Below are 23,114 nucleotides of genomic sequence, written 5' to 3'. Positions count from 1 at the left end.
ACGTTAAGTTTAGACTCATAAATCTCGTGGTAAGCAGCCATTTTGTTACCTAAATGGCGGCTTCATTCAACATCGCCTGAATGAAGCCGAATAAATTTTTTACCTTTTAGTTTCTTTTTGTAGCAAAGCGAGTCTCGTCTGCAGCTAAGAAGCTTCATTCACTTTGTAGACGTCGTCTTCTGGGGCTGGAAATATTAAAGTTGTACTTTTTGTTTTTAAATCCTAGATTAGAACATATGGAGCTGCTGGACAGAAAGAGCAAAGTAGTTTTAATTCACTTGTAAAACCCGCTTGAGCCTTTCATCTGTGATGTCTAATTCTTTGTTAGATTTCTTTGGGTAGTTGTCATAGTGACCAAGGCTGAACATTAAAAGCCTCACAGATTCATTTCTCATGCTAAACTCAAGGATAATATCACGCCTCACCTGACAGAGAAAAGAGGTTCTGTTAGCAGATCGGCTAGAAGTGGTTTATATAAGCCTTTTTCTATAGCTGCTGTCCGCTGCTCTGGGTGGAAAAAACCTGAAAGGGCCAAAATGTGACAAAATGCAGTCAGGAAGAGATGATAAACTCAACATAGACGAACAGAATAGCATAGAAATAATTTTTATTTTCCCTCAGTGGGGAAATTTAAGTGTGGCAGCAAAGTGGGAGGCAAGACGAAGCATGTAGATTCACACAAAGATAAAATATAAAACCTGAAAGTAAGAATAAGACTCTGCAGCCAGAGCAAATTTAAAGCATAAGAATAAAAAAATACTGTGTGGTCATGAAAGAATATTGTACTGCAATTCAAAGAAATGTTCAACCAAGTCAGATAATTTAAAAAATGTGCATAAAAATGAGGAACATTTGCAAAAAATGAGAAAAAAATGTGCAGGGGCGAAACTACGACGGCATATTACAGCCACAGTAAATGCAGAAAAAGAGGGGTAAGTTTTCGCCAAAACCTGTTGAGATTACTTTTGGGCATCTTCTAGAAAGAAACTTGGAAGTTTCCGACCTCCAACAGACGAAAATTAGCTTGAAAATAGCAACAATTTTGAGACTACTCTCAAATTTTCTAGAAAGATTCAAAGTAAAAAAAAAAAAAAAGACTTTCGGAGCTCAGGAATTTCCAATTTTCTTTTCTAGGAAGTTTCTGAGATTTGTGTAAAAATTTAAGTTTTTGGTGAAAATATGCTCATTTTCTTCTGTCTACAACGACCCTAATACGTCGTCATAAGTTTCTCAACTCTTTGCATTTATTTGCTCTCAGACAATAATTTTCTGCACAATTTACTTTGAAATAATTTACACATTTTTTTTGTTTTTACATTCTCTGCTCATCATGTACGGTAAGTATTTTGTAGACACCTGTAAACTTTATTAAAAATGTTTTCCAAGGTTTTCACAAAATAATGTAAAGGAAAAAAACCCCAGAATATCAGAAGTTTGATGATGTGTTAAATATTAATTATCATATTGGTATCAATATAGGAGATTCTGGACTTGTAACTACTTGGAATTGGATTGATACAAAAAATATGCACACCTCTAGTATGCATAAATTATATCCAGATTTTAAATCCTAATCTTTGAATTAGGATTTGTGTGTTTAAATCTGATTCGTGCCTCAGCGACTGACGCACTGTGCATGGCAGCGTGGGCTTGTTTTTGCCGGGCGCTGTGCCTGTGGGTCGGACTGACCCGCTGATTAGGCTCTAAATGATTAACGCTGGTGTCTGTCAGATCTCATTAATGTCCTAAATGTGGCCTTTATCAGCTCCGATACATCAGGTCACTGCCGGCCGATTAGCAGGAAGCTGAACACGTGAAGCCGAGACTCAGCCGAGGAGAAGGAAGGAAGTTTAATGGAGCAAACAGTGAACATCGATGGTCCTCTGATTGGCTTCCTGCAGCAAAAACAAGAAGCAACATTTCTGTTTTTGCTCACCTGTTTGTGGATCTGCTTGACATTAAGGTGCATCCATTCTTTATACTGCAATGGTATATTAGGGTCATTGTAGAAAGAAAAAGGAGTGAATTTCAGGCAAGAAAATTCTGAAATTCTCAGAATAATTTCAGAGATGGTCTAGAAAAAAACTGAAATTTTTGAAGTCAAACATTGAAAATATGCTACAATTTTTTTTAGATAAATCTCAGGAATTTTCTTATTTTTTCAAACAAAAAAAACATTCTGAGATGAATTAATATTTTCTGAGGTTTTCTACGAAATGTTTGTCTTTCAAGCAGAAGTTTTTTTCCTAGAAAATTTGCATCTTTTCAATCTCTGAGAAATTTGGTTATTAACATTATTTAATTTAAAAAAGTCTAGAATGCAGACTCAACTATTTACTATTATTTGAACTGTTAGTTGATGAGTTTCATCATTAAGTTCTGGTATAACCAGCTGTTTGGGTCACGTCAAATTTATGAATGTGACGTGACCCAAAATGAAAAAGTGCCTTGGAGTTTTTCTTCCTCTGTGTTTTGTGTTTCTCACTGCAACCAGTGACTGATTCAGCAGAACCGTGCAGCGTGGATCGGACGCTGAGGCGCAGAACCAACTGTCAGTGTTTCTGTCACGCCTCGACAGAAGCTTCTCCATCGTCAGCTGATCTGCTGACTGTCATATTGTTCCCTCACTTCCTGCAGCTGTTTGCTGCTCTAAAGTGACCAGATAGAAGATTTGTTGAAACTTAACTTGCTTGTAAAGACGAGGCGCGAATCGATCCGGGTTTCTAACCAGGTTTAAATAAAAGCAGGATAATCAAATAGCAGCTTTCCTCGTGTAGAACATTGGATATTACGGCGCCCCCTACAGAGCCATAGGGAATTATTTTAGTTATTTTTTTTTTTATCTTGCGGAAAATTAATAGACATCTCTTTAACTCTTTCTAGCTTTCCGGTGAATTGTTCAGGAGGATCGCTCTGCTTCACGTTGGGGCCTTGTTTACCTGCCGGTGTCGACCAACAGAAGAAGCCGTGTTGTCACCTCTGCAACTCGCGCTAAATTTGTAACATCAAAGGCTGCAACATTTGTGAATTTCCTGGAGTGAAATCCAACATCCAGAGCGGCTGCTGCCTCATGAATTTGTAAATAATCAGATTTGTCCTAGTTTAGATGGTCATTAGGGGAATATTCTGTAACATGTCAGTTATTCACATCAAAGAGTCTACATCTGCAGAGTATTTCCAGAAATCCTCCCCAGCTGCCAGAACGCATGATTACAACATTTTCACGTTAGGTCACAAAACGTCTTCCTGCGTAATCACCTTCGTTAGCTTTAGATGGATTTCTAGTCAAACGTATTAAAATTTAGCAGCACATCTCTGTCAGAGGGAGGAACTGAAGGCATCATGGTGACTTTTTCTGTTTTTGCTCGTCACCAGTTGTCCAACCTTCAAATGGAGGAGTCTGTATGTATCTGGGCCGCCATTTTGTCCTTGTTAAACCATGGAGATGATTACCAATGCTCGGTAACATTAAGCAAGATTAAACTTGCATCGAAAAGGTGTTTAATGGACCCACTTTGATTGAGTTGAAGTCTGGAGGAGGTTGCGTTTCATACTAAATCTGTTTCATTTTTGTATTTTCCTGTGGATCTCTGCTGTATGACGGCAGATTAGAGCAATTCTACGTAGAAAAAAGAAGTACATTTCTGCCAATATATTTTGAGATTAATCTCAGAAATTTGCTAGACCAACAGTCAAAACATTTGCAAGAAAAAAACTAACATTTTGAACTTTATCACAGAATTTTGAGATTGTTCCCAAACATTTTGGGTTTTAAAATTGCTAATTGTTAGACTTTTAAACTCAAATTTTCATGTTTTTCTGCTAGAAAAAACTCAGAACTTTTGAGACTAATCTCAAAAATCTTCCAGAAACTTTTGAGCTCCAAAGAAAGAAGAAAGATTCTACATCGTTCAACTGCTCCTAAAAACAACCCAAGTGCTTAAAAGAAAAAAAAACCTAAAATAACCTTCCAGACACTTTTTGGTAACATATTTATGTTCTCTGGTTTCTGAAAAATGAGCCGTTTGTTTTTAAACCTCCTGACAGTTTTTAAGCAATCAGAACGTCTAAAAACACTTCCTGATTGTTAAGTCACTTTCAATGGGCACTACCCTGTTACCTAGCAACCCCAACCAAGCCCAGCCCGTTACCTAGCAACCCGAGTGGAACTCCAGCTATGTTTTCTCATCTCATTTAATACTATGTCAGTTAAATCAGATCTTTTAATCAAGCAGTACCTAATTTACTGATGAAAAGTTGCACTTTCTTTCTCTTCCTTGAATATATACATGTTTTTTTTTTACTTTCTCTGCTCTTGGTTGACCGCTACATTCAGCTACTCCACCCACCTCAGAAAAATTTACTTTAACGGTTCGCTGAGACTTTATGTGCAAACATGTAAACCTGATGCCTGTGCAGGGCAGTGCAGCTCATCACTGTTTTCTCATTTTCAGCATTACCTGGATCCGTTGTCATGGCAACCGATGCCTAAAGCCTAAAGAGCAATCTGCTCTATCGTGAACGCTAACGTTGGAGATCAAATATCTAGAAGTAGTTTAAATTAAAAGATAAAAATAAAATTCATATTTTCCTCCCAGCTGTTGCCTTTTTTTTCTTTCTTCTTTTGTTGTCCTCCCACCTTCTCGTGTTGCTCCTCATCTGTTCCCGTCTCACCTCTGTGTTTCCCTCTTGTCTCCCCTCCACAGGTGGTCGAACAGCTGTGGAGAGCAGCAAAGTTCTCCGACGCAAACAGACACCTGGACCAGGCAAGACAAACCACGGCGCCACCGAGATCAAACAGGAAGTTGAAGGTGACTGCTGGGTAGGAAACAGGCAGAATGGAACAATTAAATGTAAAACAAATGCAGGATTCATGTTCTACCTTAATCTGTTTCCTAAATTAGTGCAAAATATATTAGAAAGTAATCATTTTTTACCCATACAAAGGTCTGAATATAACCAGAATCACAAAATCACTGAAACACAAAGTTTTTCTGTCTGACAACATGAAGACGGTAAAATAAAAACCTTAAAAAAACCACATATGATGGCCTATTTCAAGATAATTAAAAAACAGAAGAGTTTGAATTTGAAAACAGAAACACACTTTCCCCCGTTATCTAGCAGCATTTTTGGTGAGCTTGTTTTCAAGCTGTATGTGTTGTACAATGGCTGCTGGAAAAGACAAGTGTTTTGTTGTTGACTTGCCATCCAGAAACCACTTGCTGTATTGTTTGTGCTGGAGGCTCCACTAATGCTTTTCTAAAACGTATGGTTGTAGTGTTGCCCTCCGTTTCACGTGAATGTAAACGTTGAGGTGGGGGTGTGGCCACCTCAGATTATTTGGATTTAAAGAGACAGAGGCCATAAAACAGCAGAGCAGACTAAAATCTTACTTTCTAAGAATAATTTTTTGCAAAATATGTAATAAACATGTTCTGTATACCTAAGGACTTAAAATATGTTGTAAAACTGTAGATGGATATAAATACAAAATAATAAAAAAATGCACTTCTTGAGAATAATAGCCTATTTATAAGATAAAAATGTCTCTCATTGCTCATAAAGGCTTAATGTAACAATTAAAAAGTAAATAATAAATATTAATTATGTTTTGATGCTTCTTGTGTCATGCTGTGAGCAACTCACAGCATTGAATCAAGGAAAATTCAAGAACGCGCCTCCTGATCCAACAAGTAGGTTTTTTTTATCTCTGTAAATCTCTTCCCTTCCTCAGTCTCAGACAATTAAAAAAGTAAACACGATTATTCATCACATGATTAAATAAGAGCTCCTCAGGAAAAAGCACACGATCGCCGTCCACGTGTCGGTACACCTCAGCACCCCTCTCTCAGTATAGGATGTCTGAGTGTGTGTGTGTGTGTGTGTGTGTGCAGAGGTTAATTTAGCCCAGCAGTGAAGAGCCCTTGATAAAGAGCAGCCTGATCCCTGTTTAATTACCTTCCGTCTACGTTTCATTGGCACACCCTGGGTCACAAATGTGTGTCTGTGCGCTGAATGTGGGATTTGTCTCTGAGCAGCGACTCGCACAGCAACCCTTAGCAGCTCTGCGAACTCCTGTGACATTTACCCGTCTACTCATGTTCCAGGTTTGACATGTCAGACTTTACTGAATGAATTGTAAACAAATACTTTCCTTCAGAAATCATCAGCTTCTCTAGCAAAACAAGGAGATTTAATAAAGTCATCACAGGTTATTGAGTTACTGAGTGGCACCTTTCTTCCTGTTGAAGGTGAGTTTTTCCTCTCCACTGTCGCTACATGCATTCTCAGTATGACTTTGAATACAATTTTCTGTCATTCCTTGAGAAATTATTTCTTGTGAATTGACACGTTGCATGTTATTGTTTACGTATGAAAATTTCAAGCTTGTGTAAAAACCTGGGGGCCAAAAAGACGATTCTTTTTGCATCCATAGCAGCGCTGCCGTGGTAGAACAAATCTGTTAACTAAACCTGGAGATGTCGGCATTATTCATTTAGTGCAGTGCGCCACAGTAAATGGAGAAATAGCACAGAAAACACGCTGGAGAATAACTCAAATCGTATTCTTTTTTCTGGCTCTGTCTGTCGGTTATGCTACACACAGTCTTGTTACCATAGCAACTGACCGATACAGATGTATCAGGATTCATCACCAAAAAACATTTCCCACACAAAGAACAGAACATTCAGCCCATTACAGTTTTATGTTTTCTGGTTTGATGTTTATTTTTGCAATCATTAATTATTGAACGCCTGAACACAGCGATGGTTGATTAGCTAATTTAATCACCAAATTATTGATTACTTGTCAGAGTTGGTGTGTGGGTCGACTGTTTTTTATTATTTAACCTAATCAAAACACATCTCATTCCACAGCACATCCACATTCTAATGTTGTCAAAGTCAAGCTAGCATAACTAACATACGTACCTCTCCCTCACAAGGTTTTAGGTGGACCAGAGTTCACTCTGTTGGTCCGCATCATTGTTTGATTGCCCATTCGCTCCTCCACAAATTAACCAGACTTTCTAGACAAACAAACCTCAGTTGGATGAAAGCGGGTTAAACAGGGCAGGTATGAAAGCACCCTTAGTGTACACGCTAACCCCTAACTCTGGTTCTTTTACAAACTGTGGCCTCTGTTTTGTTGAAGTGAATTGTGTATATGTGAACATCAATCAGATGGGAGAGCGCTCTAAAACCAGAAAGTGAAGTTACACAGGGCATTCTGGGTAAATACAACCAAAACAAATGTGCTAGCCTAGCGCTCTGAGGACAAATAGCTCGTGGTCTTCAGCCAAAGGCAAAAGAGAAATCCTACAACGGCTACAATTTGATGCTGCTCTATTTTTGTTTACATTTTGTGAAGAAGGAAGTTGTGCTTAGTGTCTTTTTCTGAGGTTTTCATGTGGTTTCCTTCAGCTTGTCCATTAAACTTATACTGGAGCAACTTGGAATTACAAAAATAAATTTGCAGATACTGAAACTTGGCTGTATCAAAATTAGTTTATTTTGAAAACTTTAATGCAAACACTTTTTTTGCATCACAGCAGGCATGAGATCAACAGCCCGATGTTACTACTGGTGGAAACGACAAATTAGACAATAGGAAGCTGTAAGAAGAGGATGTAGCTGCATGTTTTTTAATAACTTGTTGCGTGAACAAACTTCTTCACATCTGATTTTAATTGCGTTTCTTGTTAATTAGAAACACCTCCATTGCGTATTTGTGTTTTACATTAACAAAATATTGACAAAATTTTGTGCACATTTGTAATGGAAACCGAGCTTGTTGTTCTTGGTGCAGCGCCACCACAGGTGAGGAGGGGAACAGGTCTTTCAACTGGTTTCGATCATTTGACTCGGTGTAATGTGATGGCAAACTGCAGCAGCTGAAAATGTAACAAATGTTGCAATTTTGGTCCCCGATCGAACCGAATCTACCAGATGTGAAAAACTCATAATCAGATACTTATTAGGATGTAATCGGGCTGATATATACTTAATAAAGCATTCAGTTACTTCATATAAATAAACCTTTGGGGGCCTTCAATTAGTTTCCCAATTTGCTTCAGTGTGGCCCTCCTGGTGCGGCGCAGACAAGCAGAAGTACAAAGCTTGCAACAAAGAAGAAGCAGCAGACGCATGTGGGGGGGAAAAACCGAAGCCAGCAGGTGGGAAACACAAAGCAGAGAAATATGGAGGGAGAGTTTGAGAAGAAGAGATGGAGAGTTTCCAGAGGAGAAGTGAGTAATGATGGGGAGTCCCTGCAGCGCTCACACAGAGAAACAACTGCGGCCCAACACTAATAACACAAACAGACGTGTGCATGCGCCGATCCGCTCGCAATCCCACTTTCTATTGATGCTGCACAAAGTCATCAAGATGGATGACGCGAGGCGGATGAAACCGTGTATCTCTCTGTTCCTAATTATACCCTAACTGCTGTTCTGGTAAATCTAATTATTTAAAGATTTCCTTTCCTCTCTTGTAGGAAAATTTTCCCCTTCGTTCTGAGCTGAGCAGCGACTAACGAACACACACATGCTTGTAAATACAGCCGCCTTGTGCTCCTCGTGGCGCTGCCTCTGCTCCGGCTGACGGCGGGCCCCAGATATACCGGTAATTTAATTAGGCCTAATAAAATGGCTGAGTGCAGCAATCAGCGACACATCACTGGCAGAATAAAGCGACTGCACGCGCATGTGTTTCTTAAAATGCCTAATAACATAATTACACACACAACGGCGCGTCTCTCCGCTGCTAAACAATGCAGGCAGAATGCTAATGGACATTTGTGCCGATTTAATTGTTTTCCTGCATCGCTCCTTCCCTCCCCCCTCCTCTCTAGTTTCTGTTCAAGACTGATGACAACAACTAGAGCTCACAAATAAAGAGCGATAACTTGCAGACTTTGTTTTAATTACAGCGTAAACAACACAGCGGTTATTAAACTGCTCATCTGCTCCCACAAATTAATCAGAAAATAAAGTAAAACAAATGAAATTACTGGGAAATTCAAAGTAGATAATGCAAGCTTAAATTACATTTAACTTGTAGTGTTTTATTAAGGATGCAATGTAATAAATGGTAAACACTGGATTGTTTTAGGTTCTGGGTTTGAATCCCGATCTGGGGTCTCTCCAGTTGTTTTCTCTCCAGTTCAGCCTCATTAACTGAGTTTCCATTAACCATAGAGTCGAGCAAATTGGACTTACAAAAATAAATTAGCATAATGGAAACGCACCAATTAAAAAAAAGAATTTGAGGGGTAAAATGTTTTTGCATTGGGATGAGGTATTTTTTTCATTTGCATCAAATTAGTGTATTTAATAAAAACTGCAGTGGAAACACGAGTCATGATCAACAGCAGGACATTACTACTGGCGGAAACAACAAAGAAGACGACAGGAAGTGTTAGGAGGATGATGGCGATGCATGTGTTTAATGACTTATTCACATGTGATTTTAATTGTTTTTTATTTACCAGAAACAGCGCAATTGTGAAATTATGTTGTTTCAACATTAGCAAAATATTAATTAAGTTTATAATGGAATTCCAGTTATTGTCATCGTACACCTACTTAATTTTATAGTACTTACACGATTTATGCTTAGTTTCTGACTAAGCTTCCTGTTTTACATCAACTTAGTTGTTAATCTCCTGTTGCACTGATAAAAATGGGTCTAGATGTGTGGAAATGTTTTTTTGTGGACATCATTGATTAATTGTAGTCGTATTTTCTCATCAATTGTTCAATTAGGCATGTTTTTTTCCACTCAGGATACTTCCACACCAGTCCTGTTTAGTCCACTTTAATCAAACGACGGCTGAAAGCACAACATCATCAGAGCAGTAATTAAACTAAAAAAATCTCACTTTAAAAGTTCTAAGTATTTTTAGAGGTGAAGATGCATCCTTTACTTTAAACGATCAAGCATTCACAAAAGGAACAATGTTATTGAATTTTAGGCAATAAATGTTTGTTTTTCTTATTTAAATAATGAATTGAATCATTTGTATATTTTCATATTTAAATGTGCTTCTAATAATGTATAAAAAGACTTGAGTGGTTAACAAAATTTGTTTTAGATCTAATTCACTGTCAGAATAATTGATTAATTTATTCCAAAAATAATTGTTAGTTGCAGCTCTTAATCAAACTCCGGTTCATTTACCTAGAAAGTCCTGTTTGTTTGGGGAGGTACGAATGCTAATCGAACTCTGATTTGGACCAAAAGAGCAAAATCTGGTCCGCCTACAAACCTCGGTCTCAGTTGACGTGAACTCTGATGCGGTTTCAGTGCATGTGTGAACTAAAAAGAACCAGAAATCACTTCAAAACCAGGAAGCTCAGTGTCTTCAGAAGTTTTATGTCGTTTGCTTCAGTGGTTCTTGGTGCAGCGCTCCTACAGGCCAGGAGGGGAACAGGTTTTTCAAAGGGTTGCTTGGTCTGACTCCGTTCAGTGAGAAAGAGAATCAGCAGCTGAAAATTTAACAAATGTTGCAATTTTGGAACCAAATCCGACTGTCAGGTGTGGAAACACCATAAAACAGATATGGACGGAAATCTCTCTGATTTCTCAATTCCTGATCAAAAATGTGTTAACGAGAAAAACCAAACAGCTGTATTTCTGCATCCTTTTATATAAAATCATGTGAATAATCCATTATGAAGGACATTTAGTTTTTAAATTCTTTAAAACGTCGCCTGGTTTGAGCCCTACATTTATATCTCTGTGGAATGAGTGAAACTTCATCACTTATTAACCGTGTTGCCTGCCTTCACATGGAAACCTCATCTTTTCATTAGTTTCTTCCTCCACTTTCTAACTTTTTTTATTTTTTATTTTCCCTCCTCCTGCTTCCCTTTTTTTCGTCCTTGAGCTGAAAATGGAGAGGTAGGCAGCGACGAAGAGACAGATATTGGTTTGACACTCTGTAACATCTTTTTGTGGGCAGCAAACACACTCAGAGGACGCTCTGCGTGTGTGTGTGTGTGTGTGTGTGTGCGTGCGTGTGTGTGTGTGTGTGTTGGTGCATTTTGTGTGTTGATGAAAAACTCAGTGAGCTGACTCAAGGTTGCCGTTGCTTATGAAACTGGTGAACTATCTGGCAGATTTCAATGAACATAAATGAACATGTGAACAACAGAGAGAGGAAAGAAATGATGTGGAGGGCTTGTGGTTGCTAGGCAATATCACTAACCTTGATCTGCGCTTCTAGCTTTTACTACAAGAAAGCAAAGGTGTTTTTACACCCTGCTAAGCTTTATTATACCAGCCTCGCTAATTGCTAAGTACACAGTGTATTAGTTTTCTTTAATATATACCAGGAATAGCTATTTGAGACCTAAACTATTATAAAAACCAAGCATTTTTTGGCCCTAATGGGATTAGAATCTGTTTTGACCTGTTTTAAATGAACAAAATGTTGCTTTCTGTTTTATCAGGGAGTTGTATTATTTGAATTTGTGCTTTCTCTATTACTAAATGTGTGGAGCAAAACAGAATGATTTGATTTAAAAGCTATATAACAACTCAGTAAGTTAGAATACAATCAAAAAGATGAAACCTGACGTACGATTTCAAGTATTTCTGCCAATGAAATCCCAAAATTCATTAATATCAAAAAGGATTTTGACTGAGGACTGAAACCAAATCAAAAACCTACTTAAGAAAGAGCACAAAAAAGAGAGCAATACTTTCTGCAGATAACAGAAAGGCTGAATGGAGCACAAATATTTTCTCCTTTTTAATCTCTGTTCTATAAACAAACAGCAAAAACTGATATTTCAATGGTAATAATAGTGCTAACTCCTAATAAATGATGGACAGATAGTTGAAACATTGGTAGATTTTAATTTTTAAATTTTTTTTTTATTAATTGTATTTTAAGTTGCTATTAAAAGTGACACAGTATCATATTTAGATTTTTTTCTTTCCAATGGCGTTCAGGCTTGGATGATAGTTATATTAATTTTCTTGATCATAAGGAGAAATTTGCTCTAAAAGCGCTGGCTTGGAAACACAACAAACCGGTACCCGTCAGACACATCTAAAAGCTCTCCCTGGTGAGCTGAATATGGTCGCAGCCATAGAAAATGACTGATGCAAAAATTGAAACCAGTGACTGTAAATTTCTGGCAGAATTCAGGTTGACAAATTTCTATTCTTGACTTATTTTGGCATCCAAACTCCACCCAGTTTAAGAACAACCAGCCAAGTAAAAACTCTGGATCTCACATCGTGTAAACACCTACAAAGAGTAAAATTTCCCCTTTTTTGTTGTTTTTAATTTTTGGAAGAAGTGAAACAAGTAACTCATAAACCAAGTTTAGTTCTAGTCCAAGTTTATAACTTGACTAGTTCTAAACTAAAACTTTTGCTATAGTAAATGTTTTAGGGCCCCTTGTCATTTTAAATCAAAATAAGCTTCTGACCAAACCTCTCAACTCAGCGTTTTACACTCACACTTGAAAGTAGCTGCAAACAGATGCACAAATATACAACTGTACATCTTTGAAAAGCAGAAGTAGAGCGTCAAGATTGCAGCAAGTGGTTTCTGAATGGTAAGTCAACAACAAAACATGCAGTGGTTAAACCAGCTGGAGATCTTGGGTTGCTAGGTGACGGGCGGAACTCTACTGGGGTTGCTAGGCAACGGCTTGACTTAACAACTGAGAGGTTTTTGAACCGTCTCCTTAACCGAAACTTAAAAACATTAACTCATTGTCAAAAAACCAACTGGTTCTTTTTTTAAGTGCTTGGATTTTTTAAATAAACAGTAGAAACTCAAATGAAATTATAAAGGTCTTATTATTAGAGAGGTCGTCTGTTTTTGCCATTTTTGAAATACCTTGATTCTTTAACAATGTTTTTTCCCTGCTGTTAAGCTGTTTCCTCTGATGCTGCAACAAATTGGTCAACTCCAGAAAACAGTTGACTCGATGCAACACCATGTTGTCCCTTTCTGCACACATCTTGCTTTACTCCTCAGGTTTTCCATCAGTTTGCCTCACTTGCAGCAGTCTTTCGATCCTCTAATCGCACCATTCCTCTTACATCTGTTTTTCCACCGTCCATCTGTCTTCCTCATGCCTTCTTTCTTCCTCTTCTCCCAGTTGGTTATTAATGGTTTTAATTTAGTGAGAGGAAAGACCTTGGTGCCCAAAGAGCCGTCCTCTGTCTGCCCCCCAGTGTGTATTTGTGTGCGTGAGAGGAAAGGAAAAAGATGGAGGCCCCCCTGCTCGGGTCTGTGGAACCAAACGGCAATAACACTTTGTCTTCTTTAACCGAGCTTCTCCTTCAAGGTATCTCTCATCCTTCTTCTGCGGTTCTCTCCCAACTCTTTTTTTCCTTTCTGTTTCGCTTCCCTTGATCCGTCTTACTCTTTGTGTTACTTCAGGACTTTATTAGGTTTGAGAAAAATGTGCTGTCTCCACGTTCACCTGCAGCTGGTTGCGATCGGCAGCCCCTGGGTTTAGCGCTTCCCTGTGAGCCGGCCCGTTCGAAAGGTTGCTTGTTATTACTTGTGGTGCCATCTGTGTTGCATGGCAACCATTGATGCGGTGTTGTTTGCACCGTGTATCCCAGAGGTCACTTGTCAAATAGGGTTTGGGGTAATAACTATCATTTCTTCACAAAAATATCTGTTAAGGAAATGACCCGGCTGTCCAGGGAGAATGTCCTTTTTTTGCGTTGTGTTGAACATCATTTTACCATTTGATGTAAATTTCTCCATTGGGGCACAAACTGCGATAACTTTTGGTAATATTCCACACAAGCAAAAGAGACTTACAGATTTACAGTGACAACTCCCAAAACCTTCAAGGCAGGGGTGTCCAAAGTGTGGCTGGAGGGCCATTTCTGGTCCTTGAAATGATTGTGTTTGGCCCCTTACATGTCAAGAATGGTAAAAGTTTAATTGAAAATGTGTGCCATTACTAAAGGTAGTATATGATTCTAAAACAGTGTAAAAATTCTACCAGAGCAATCCAAGTCAATGGAAGAAAGCCCAAACATTCTGCGAGGCGAGATTTTAATCGATCAGAACTAGAGTGGAGTGTTTCTCAGCCGTTAATGTTGCCACTAACGGCTTGGGAAACGCTCACGTTAGTGGAAGAAAAGAATAAATATAATGTGCTAGAAGGTGTTTTCTTTCAGACCAAAGAAAACCCAGCGTAAATGATCATTTCATTTTAGGTGCTGAGATGCAGTTAGTCAGTGTGGGGTGCAGCGCTGCTCACCGCCTCGCCACCTTCATATCACAGACATAGATCTGGGTGCTGTTGTCATGCTATGTATTTTAAAAGTGTTTTTAAAACAATAAAAGTTCTGCAACTCATTTTGAGAAACTGAAAAATATTCATTTAGATGTAAATTTCTCCGATCAGATAAATAGTCCTGCGATGTTTTCTTTCTACCGATATCTTTATGGTGGATGTTTTCAGCTTTTTTTTTTTCTAACTCAACTAAGGTTGAGTGCTTACTTCTAACTTGTAACTTCTAAACCAAAACTAAACCAAAAGTGTGTGAACAGCCAATAAAGGCCGGTATGTTAATCAGCTTTGGGTTTTCCATCTTCAACCTCTGAAACGATGCGGTGTTTGTTTTCAAAATAAAGTAAATTTTAACATTTCATGATATTTAAATTAATTTCAAACTCGGGTTATGGTTAGGTTAAATGCACAAATATAGGCTACTTGAAATAAGACAAGAACTAACTTACAAATAACCTTTCTGCAAGATTTAATGTAGAACGGCTTAATTCAACTTTGTCCCGTCTACATCTAAATACTTTCATCATTTCCAGTCAGCAGAGAACAATGGAAACGAAAACCGAACATCAGGTTGTTTCTCTTTCATCATTTTTACGTTTTCTATCAGAAGTTACCTTTTCGAATCTTTCTTCCCTTTTTCCCTTTTTGCCAATTACTGTGAATCGGTGCAAGATGACCACCCAGGTCTCAGATCTTTGTCACTAATCCCCACCCAGGCACAAAGCCTCCCCCCCGAGAGGAAACACATGCACACGCAGAGGAGCTCAGCATTAATATTTTACTAATATGACAGTTGGAGATGATGTGATTTGATGCGTGTGTGTATGCGTGTACGTGTGACTTGCACCCATCACTTTTAATGAGGGCAGGCGAGGCATATGAAGAGGAAGAGCAGTTTTCCACAGTCTTTTATTTTTTTTTTTTCTGTGCAAGTGCTGGCTTGCATATGTGTGGAACAATAGCAATGAAGGAATGACGGGATGTGTGTGTGTGTGTGGGTAGGTGTGTACGTGTGTGTGTGAGAGAGAGTGAGAGGTGGAGATCAAAAAGACAGATGGGTAAAGTCAAGCATTTCATAACTGTGAAGCTCAGACTTCTGTTCTCATCTATTTGCAGCTTTATTTACAGTAACGGTCCAAGAGGAGCGATCAGCGATGTACGGAAAGTCATCAGTGCACACAATCAGTGACAGAACTGAGCGATTTTAAAAAAGTTACTCCAGTAAATGTAACTAGTTGCTTCAACAAAATTGCTGGTAATGATGCATAAAAGCCCTTCAGATCACTGAAAACTGAAATTTGAACACTTTTATCCAGTGAATGAAAAAAACCAACTTTAATTAATTAACTTTTTTTAATAATTATTTTTTAACATCCAGAGAGTGTTCCTTTTTATACAATCTCTCTTGAGTCGGCAGATTTTTATTTAAAATTGACTTTATAAAAAAATTATGGAGTGCATTCCAACAGGAAGACGTTCAGGCCCACAGCATCACAGATCCTCCACTGTACCTCTGAATGGGACTTCTGGATGGTTTCTTGGTTTCAGTCTTTTTAAAACTTTCTGTTATTCCTCTGATTATAGATATGGGAAAGTTTGATCCGATTAATCGTTTAGTTTAGGAAGAAGTCAGAAAAAAACATTGAAACGGCAACAAGTTGAACTAGACCAGTTTCTCCTGGACTTTATGCTTATATCACTGCAATCAATGGGATGTTGGCGTTCAGCAGAAAGCAGCGGATTGCTTATTAATAAAAACGAAGAGTGATAAAAACCAATGAAACAATAAAGAGACGCAATAACAGAATAAGAGTGTTTTTAATGGAGGGAGAAAAGAGCGACAGAAATGGCTGGACTGAAGGCCAGACGCTGAAACAAAATTAGAGTCTATGGTGCAGCTAAATGTCAGAGTGTGTGTGGGTGTATGTGTGTGTATGTGTGCGTGTGTGTGTGTGTGTGTATGTGTGTGTGTGTGCGTGTGTGCGTGTGTGTGTGTGTGTGTGTGTGTGTGTGTGTGTGAAGTCGTTCCTCTGACCGTGGACATGCGAGCTCTAAACTCCTCTTACCCCTGCAGACACACACACGCTCCCACCTCATTAGCAGCGGGACATGACATTTCAGGACCGTTCTGGCCGGCCGATGGCAGAGGAGGAAGAGGAGGATGAAGATGACAGAATCTTTAATAATTCCTCGTTTTGATCCGGTTCAGACTCTCCTGCCGTTAAAAGTCCCTCTGAACCAACAACAAATTAAAGGGAAAAGATTCCCACATCATCAACAAACACGTTGTTTTTTTGTTTTTGTTTTTTTACATTATGTAAAGCAAAACTAGTGACAGATTTACATTAAACAACCTAATCTCCAGAGTAAATAAATGCAAATATCAGAAAAGCAATAACTCGGTATCATTCTCTTAATTCCCTTCAAACCCTTTAAGAAACTCAATCACCTTATTTCTTCAAAGTAAACAGATTTACTGTCGTCTTTTTATCACCGTTTCAAGTTGGTTTTTTTCTTTGTCAGTTTAATTTAGAACCAGATTAAAACAGACATATCTTTACAATAATTCTCTTATTTGTGATCCAATAATTCAGTCAATTTAAACTTAAAGTTTATTAGCACCTGTCCTGTTTTGTCCGCTTTAATCCAACTCCAGTTCGCTTGTCTAGAATGTGAGTCAAACCTGAGGTCTGAGGGCCAAATCCGGCCCGCCAAGTGTTTTTATGTGGCCCTGTAATCCGCTGTTGGGATGCCTCGATAAACCATTCAAGATAATTATGTTAGAAATCAAATGACATAATTTTTTTTTATCCGTATAAAATGACATCACACATTTAGAATCTCACAAAAAATAGACAATGACTAGCATTAGTTTTAGCTGTCAATTTGGCAAAATAACGCGCTCAATTTTAAATGTACGCCTGATTTTTAAAAGAAAAAGCAATGCAGTGACTTGGTACGACTTGGCAACACTAAAACAACTAGACAACAAGGTCAGAAGAATGTTTTTATTAAAAACATAGCTAAGGAGAGGGAAGTAGCTCAGTTATGCTAGCTTGACTTTGCCAACCTTAACATGTAGATGTGATGTGAATTTGGTGTGTTTCGGTTCAGTTAAAGAATAAAATAAAAATACGTGATCTACACCAACTCTGACGGGGTTAAATTAACTAATCAACTAAGCTGTGTTAGCTTAGCTAATAGCAGCAGTAGCTAATCTACCACAGAGATTACTCATGTAGCATGTAGCATCAGTCACTTATTTATAAATGACTGGTTCATTTTCACCACAACCTTTAAAGTTTCTGTTAATCTAAAATATTCCAGAGGTGTTAAAATGTTTTAATTTTCCTTATTAATTTATATAAATCTTATTCAGCTTTTATTTTACTAATTTTATATGCAAGACAAAAATTATAAAAACAGAATTTGGTGGAAAACAATGAAGTTTAAGAATATTTTTTATTGCAGAAGTGGATATTTAAATATTTTTATTGCTGTTTTCTGCATTAACTCCTTGTCATTTCATCATTTGTATGACGGGGCTTCATTTGGTAAAAGGTAACTTATTCTGGATTAACCCAGTGCTTTTTGGAGATGCTTGCTGCAATAATCCATCTTAATCACAAAGGTCAAGGGGATCGGATCCCCCTCAACTTGACATTTTAGGTTTTCTCAGTCAGTCGCGACATGTTTGTTTCCTCAGTTTATTGTTGGGCTGTAAAAGTCTTGCAGGTTTTTTAATATCCAGACAGAGTATTTATATTTTTGTCTGTAAACTGCGATGAGAGCGTGCAGCGTGAGCGCCTGCAGAGCTGCCGGTGCATCCGGGAACGCCGCTGCCGGTTAGGCGCCGTGTTAATGTCAGCGAGCTGATTGTTCGATCGGGTCATTTTGATGCTTATCAGAGAAACCCAGGAGGCTCCATGAATCACCGGCTCAAATCAGACGAGTTCATGGATTCATCTACGCATCTGAGACTGGAGAGAAACCTGAAAGTATTCACACGCCGTTGAACTTCTTCACATTTTATCAGGTTGAATTCATACATTTTAGCTTCATGAGATTTTAGGCAACAGAGAAACTGAAATGTGAATTTGACTGGGAATTAAACGTGGTTTTCATAATTTTTACAAATAAAATTCTGTATCTCTATTTTAATCTTCATGTGGAAAAAGATAAAGTAAAAAAGATTAAAACTCTAAAGTGCTTTAAGAGGAAAAAAAATAGTCAGAGCATCAACTGAAACCCTGATAAAAACTTAAATGATGAATAAAAACCTCAGATTGAGATTAATGAAAACACGTGGAAAAGGGATTTTTGTCTAAGTTCAGTTTCCCAGCAGAAACACAGCAGGAAGATCTGAAGACGTTCATGTTTTTGGATTTTAGGGCAGATCTGCTTCATCTTCTGCATTCAGGTTGAGCCATTAGTGCTGTTTTCTGTGTGAATTTTAAAAATAGGTGATTATTTTCCACTTTTACATTCTGGATATGAATTAAAATAAAATAAAAAATCTCTCTCTCTATATATATATATATATGCTGTATTTTTGTTCACTTTTCCGCCCACTTCCTGGTTTCCATTAGCATATATTTGCCATCTGTTTCCAAGCATTCGGCCTTTTTCTGCTCTGCTGTCTGTTACTCGCGGCGCCGCAGCTACCCAGGTGTTTGGGTTTAACAGAATCATTTCAGCCATTCCAGGATCTTTCATCGACTCTGAACGAAGTTTGCCACTGCATCAGAGTTTGATAGAGATATGTTAACTCATCTCCTCCTCCTTTCTTCATCCATCCGTCCGTTTCTATTCTTCCGCGCTGCAGCTGATGATTCCTTTAATGGAAAATTCAAACAGACCAGCCCCTCCTCCTCACCTCATTTCCCCTTTCTTCGCTCTTCTTTTCTCTGCCTCCATCTTTCTCACCTGCCAAAATATCACAAAGCGTTTTCTGGTCTGTGTTTTGCTGTCGGAGACGCTGATCGATACGGTGGAAAGGCCAGGCAGGCGGAGGGAGGAGGGCGAGTCAACGGCAGCAGCACTGATCCTGATTGCTGTACTGCCGTCTTAAATCATCCAACTTTCTGGCTTTGTTGGTTTATAACTTCCTCAGAACAAAACAATGTGCTGAAGCGGTACTTTGTGCAGGTTTAAAAACTTTTTAAATATATTTGGAACATATTTTCTGCACTGTTTCGGATCCACCGAACATTCTTTTGGCAGATTTTTTGTTTTATTAAATTTGCAGCCAGATTTCTGCAGATGGCTGTAAAACGAGTCCCTGGTGCCCAGATTCTTACGCCGTTTCTCAAAACAATAAATAAAGAAGTGGACGGATGAAATTTAAAATGGAAAAGCTGGATTATCTTGATGAACTTAATCTGAAAACCTGAAAAGATTCCATCAAAAACATCAACAATTAAATAAAATATAATCTTAATAGTTACCTCATTGCTAAACACAAGTAAAGTTTACTGGTTGTCTTAACAGTTCAAAATTGTTTTTATTGGTCCTTTTTATACATATTAGTCAGGATGTTATAATTTGCATATTTTATCTAGTTTTTTAAAATGTATCTATTTTTGTTTTTTACCTGCACCAGTAACACTTATATATTTAAATGTAATTGTTTTTCAGTATTTATTCTGTGTACATTTTTGTTGACATTTTTTGTGAAATGACAATAAAGTAAGTCTGTAATTAATTCAAACCAGGAATTAATAAGTATTAATAATAATTAATCGATGTCTTTTGGGATTGTTTTTTATACTTTTGTAAAGTTGATTCCCTTAAAGAATAAATTTAAAGAGAGAAAGTATTTAGACATATGTTTTGTGTTTTTATGCAACATTTTTCTATTATTTTTTATTAAACACTGAAAATAACCCTTAAGTAATATTTAAATATTTGTTTGGAAGATGTTTATTTCAGACAGCATCAGTGCGTTGACAAAGTACACAAGGGCTGAAGGGATTGATTTGTAGTAATCGATTAATCGTTAACTGGAATAAACAGAGAAGGCCATTTACAAAATGTACAAATTGTTTGGACAGATTTGGTTTAATTACTTCTGATTGTGCTGTTCTTTAAGCAAATTGCTCTTTTATGAATCTCAATGCTCAAATAAATGATTGCTAAATTAGTTGACGATTATTTCAATATCGATTAATCACGATTAATCTCGAATAATCATTGGAGCTTTACACTGAAGTTTGCGAAATGTAAAAAAGCTCAAGTGTTTGTATCTTCCAGAACATGAAAATTCGAGAATATCTGCAAACAGAGTTCTGCTGCACCAGAACCGAAGACAGAACCTTAAATTTCACTGCAGACGAACCCAGAATAGTAATAAATTGAATTTTCCCCAAACAAAAGCAGCCAGAGGTGAGTTGCAGAGCTTATCCTGCGAGGTCAGGGTGTGCTAACCTCCTTCACCAATGAGTGTTTCTGTGGAGGAAACGAAACTGCGCTGGAAAATAAAACGAACAGGAGCTAAACATCCTGCTGGCTGCGAACGAAAACAGAGACAGGCGGTTTTGATGAGACGAGATGTTCCACTCTTCATGAACCTTGACCTTTAGGTGAAGGAGCGGGAGTGCATCAGACTGAAGCAGTGAAACGTGAAATGCATGAAAGCTCAGAGGAAACCGGGAACACGTTTTTTTATCTTTAAGTTTTTCATATTTAAGTTTTACAAGATAATTTTATGCTAATTAAGTTGTTGGCCCAGAACAAATGCTTCATTTTACTGTTATATTTTATATAAATTTTTTTTGAAATTGTAATTACTGCCTTATACGATCACTATAAAGCCATATTGTGCCGTGTAAAATCTGTACCGTTACTTTAAGTATCTATGAGTTTTTGTTGTTGGGAAATCTTTGTACTGATCTGTTGCAAAGTTACTGTTTGTTTCTTTTCTTTTGCGAGTTTAGATCCAACAGATGGGCTCTCCTCATTAAACCAGCTGAATTTCCAGTCTCTTACTGTTTGAGTGGAACATCTCTGCAGCTCTGTTGTTCGTGCCAACACCCTCACCGCAGCAGCAGCCTCCTCTGCAGCGCTGCTGATCAATCTGGTCTCAATCACCTGTTCATCCGAGCGTGTGTCCTTATCTGGGTTTGCTTTGGAGGACATTGTTTTCTTAACTCAGTGTGTTTTAAAAGTATATTTCCATCCAGAAAGAAATGAAAAGAAGAATATTAAGGTGCATCTTCCTATAAAAGCATATTGCTGTTGCAGTGGAAAATATGTCTTTGAACTCTACCAGATAATATTTTCCAGATTATGACAGTAGTGAGCTTTAAAAACAATCCAAGCACTTACGCAATAAGTTAATGTTTTTTGTGTCTGAATTAGAATGTAAAGCCACAAATCAGTCGGCACTCCCCGTTACCTAGCAACTACAGCTGAGCTCCAACACATTTGGTCAGCTGGTTTTACCGCTGTGTGCGCAGTAAAATGGTACACAATTCGAAAGCCAAAAACCTTCGACTTCTGTTACTCAGAAAATGTTCAAGATTTTTTTTTTGCTTTTCAGCTGACAATTTTCCTTTTTCCTAAAAATTGTCTGAGAATAATCTAAAAATTTTATTTCTGAGAAATGAAAAAAAAAACTGTATGCCTCCTTTTCTGTTTTTTTCCATATTCAATGCCCCAAACGCCATGATAGAAGTGAGCCATTTCAAAAACCTCCTAAATGTAACTTCACAATCACAAATCAGCTACTGCCCGTTGCCTAGCAACCTCAGTGAAGTCCAGCACATTACCTAGCAACCCAAACTGAGCTCCAGCATGTTTGGTCAGCTGGTTTTACCACTGTATGGCTGCTGGAAAACACAAGTGTTTTGTTGCAGAAACCACTTGCTGCATTCTTGTTGGCTGTGTACAGGAAGCTCCACTTATGCTTTTCAAAGATGTACTGTTGTATAATTGCCCATCTATTTGCACCCATTTTCACATGTGAGTGTAAACGTTGAGCCGGAGGATGTGGCCAGCAGCAGCTTAATTGAATTTAAAGTATCCTAATAGGTAGTAGTACAATAACTGTATTAAATATAATGACCTGCTTTAAGCTTGATCTTTATTGTTTGGGTCATTTCAATCAGATCCGTCTTGAGCTGGAGAAAGAAAGGACAGATTTTCTGTGAAATTGGTTCCAACAGCAACCAAATAACCATCAGTACTTAAAGTTGATCACAGTAGAACGACCTTTTGGATTAATTAACAACAACACACTTTGAGTAGACGATAATGACATTCTGCTGATGGTGTGGAGTTGGCAGTTACCTGACCACAGAGCCACGTGACGCATTAGCGGGTTCAGAAATCTCGTGTTCCACAGGATGGAGAACATCAGCATAATAACGCAGCATTCCTGATGCGACTGTACGTTTTGATAAGGTCAGCCTCTTCAGGAAAGTGACATTTCTCCTCCGCTGAGCCACAACAAAATCCAAACTGTCAGTGATGTTGAAGAGGCATGACTCCTCACGCATTTAGGGGTGAAAAAAGCAATTAGTGTCCATTACTGGGAAAATGTGAAGTCAGGATATTAACTTTGGAACCTGTGGCTACGGAGCAGCAGTCAGTGATTTGCATGAAAACAGATCATGATTTATTTTAGAGTGGTGGGCACTGCTAGCTAAAAAGCTGCTTATGCTAACCCTAAAATGTTAATCATAAATATGGTTTCTGCTAACACTACCGCTCTAAACCGACATGGTATTTAACGGAAGCTAACGCTAACACTAGCCTCGAAAGTCTACAACCTTGAGCAACAATTTAATTTTGGCATTATATATACACAGCCCTTAAACATTGTTTT

The 23,114-nt window shown here is 38.0% G+C and overlaps 1 long non-coding RNA gene across 1 annotated transcript in view; it reads left to right on the top strand.

The window, feature by feature from the left end:
• LOC122836110 overlaps nucleotides 1-21,780 on the top strand; it is a 33,396-nt gene extending 11,616 nt beyond the window's left edge. The window contains exons 3-5 of the long non-coding RNA XR_006371408.1: nucleotides 1,766-1,963; nucleotides 4,707-4,811; nucleotides 21,223-21,780. This is a non-coding gene — a long non-coding RNA (uncharacterized LOC122836110). The remainder of the gene's footprint in view (nucleotides 1-1,765; nucleotides 1,964-4,706; nucleotides 4,812-21,222) is intronic.
• Nucleotides 21,781-23,114: the final 1,334 nt, after the last annotated feature.

This window comes from Gambusia affinis, linkage group LG08 (assembly GCF_019740435.1).
Source record: "Gambusia affinis linkage group LG08, SWU_Gaff_1.0, whole genome shotgun sequence".
Classification (NCBI taxonomy): Eukaryota; Metazoa; Chordata; class Actinopteri; order Cyprinodontiformes; family Poeciliidae; genus Gambusia; species Gambusia affinis.
This window is presented reverse-complemented; position numbering and strand designations above follow the sequence as displayed.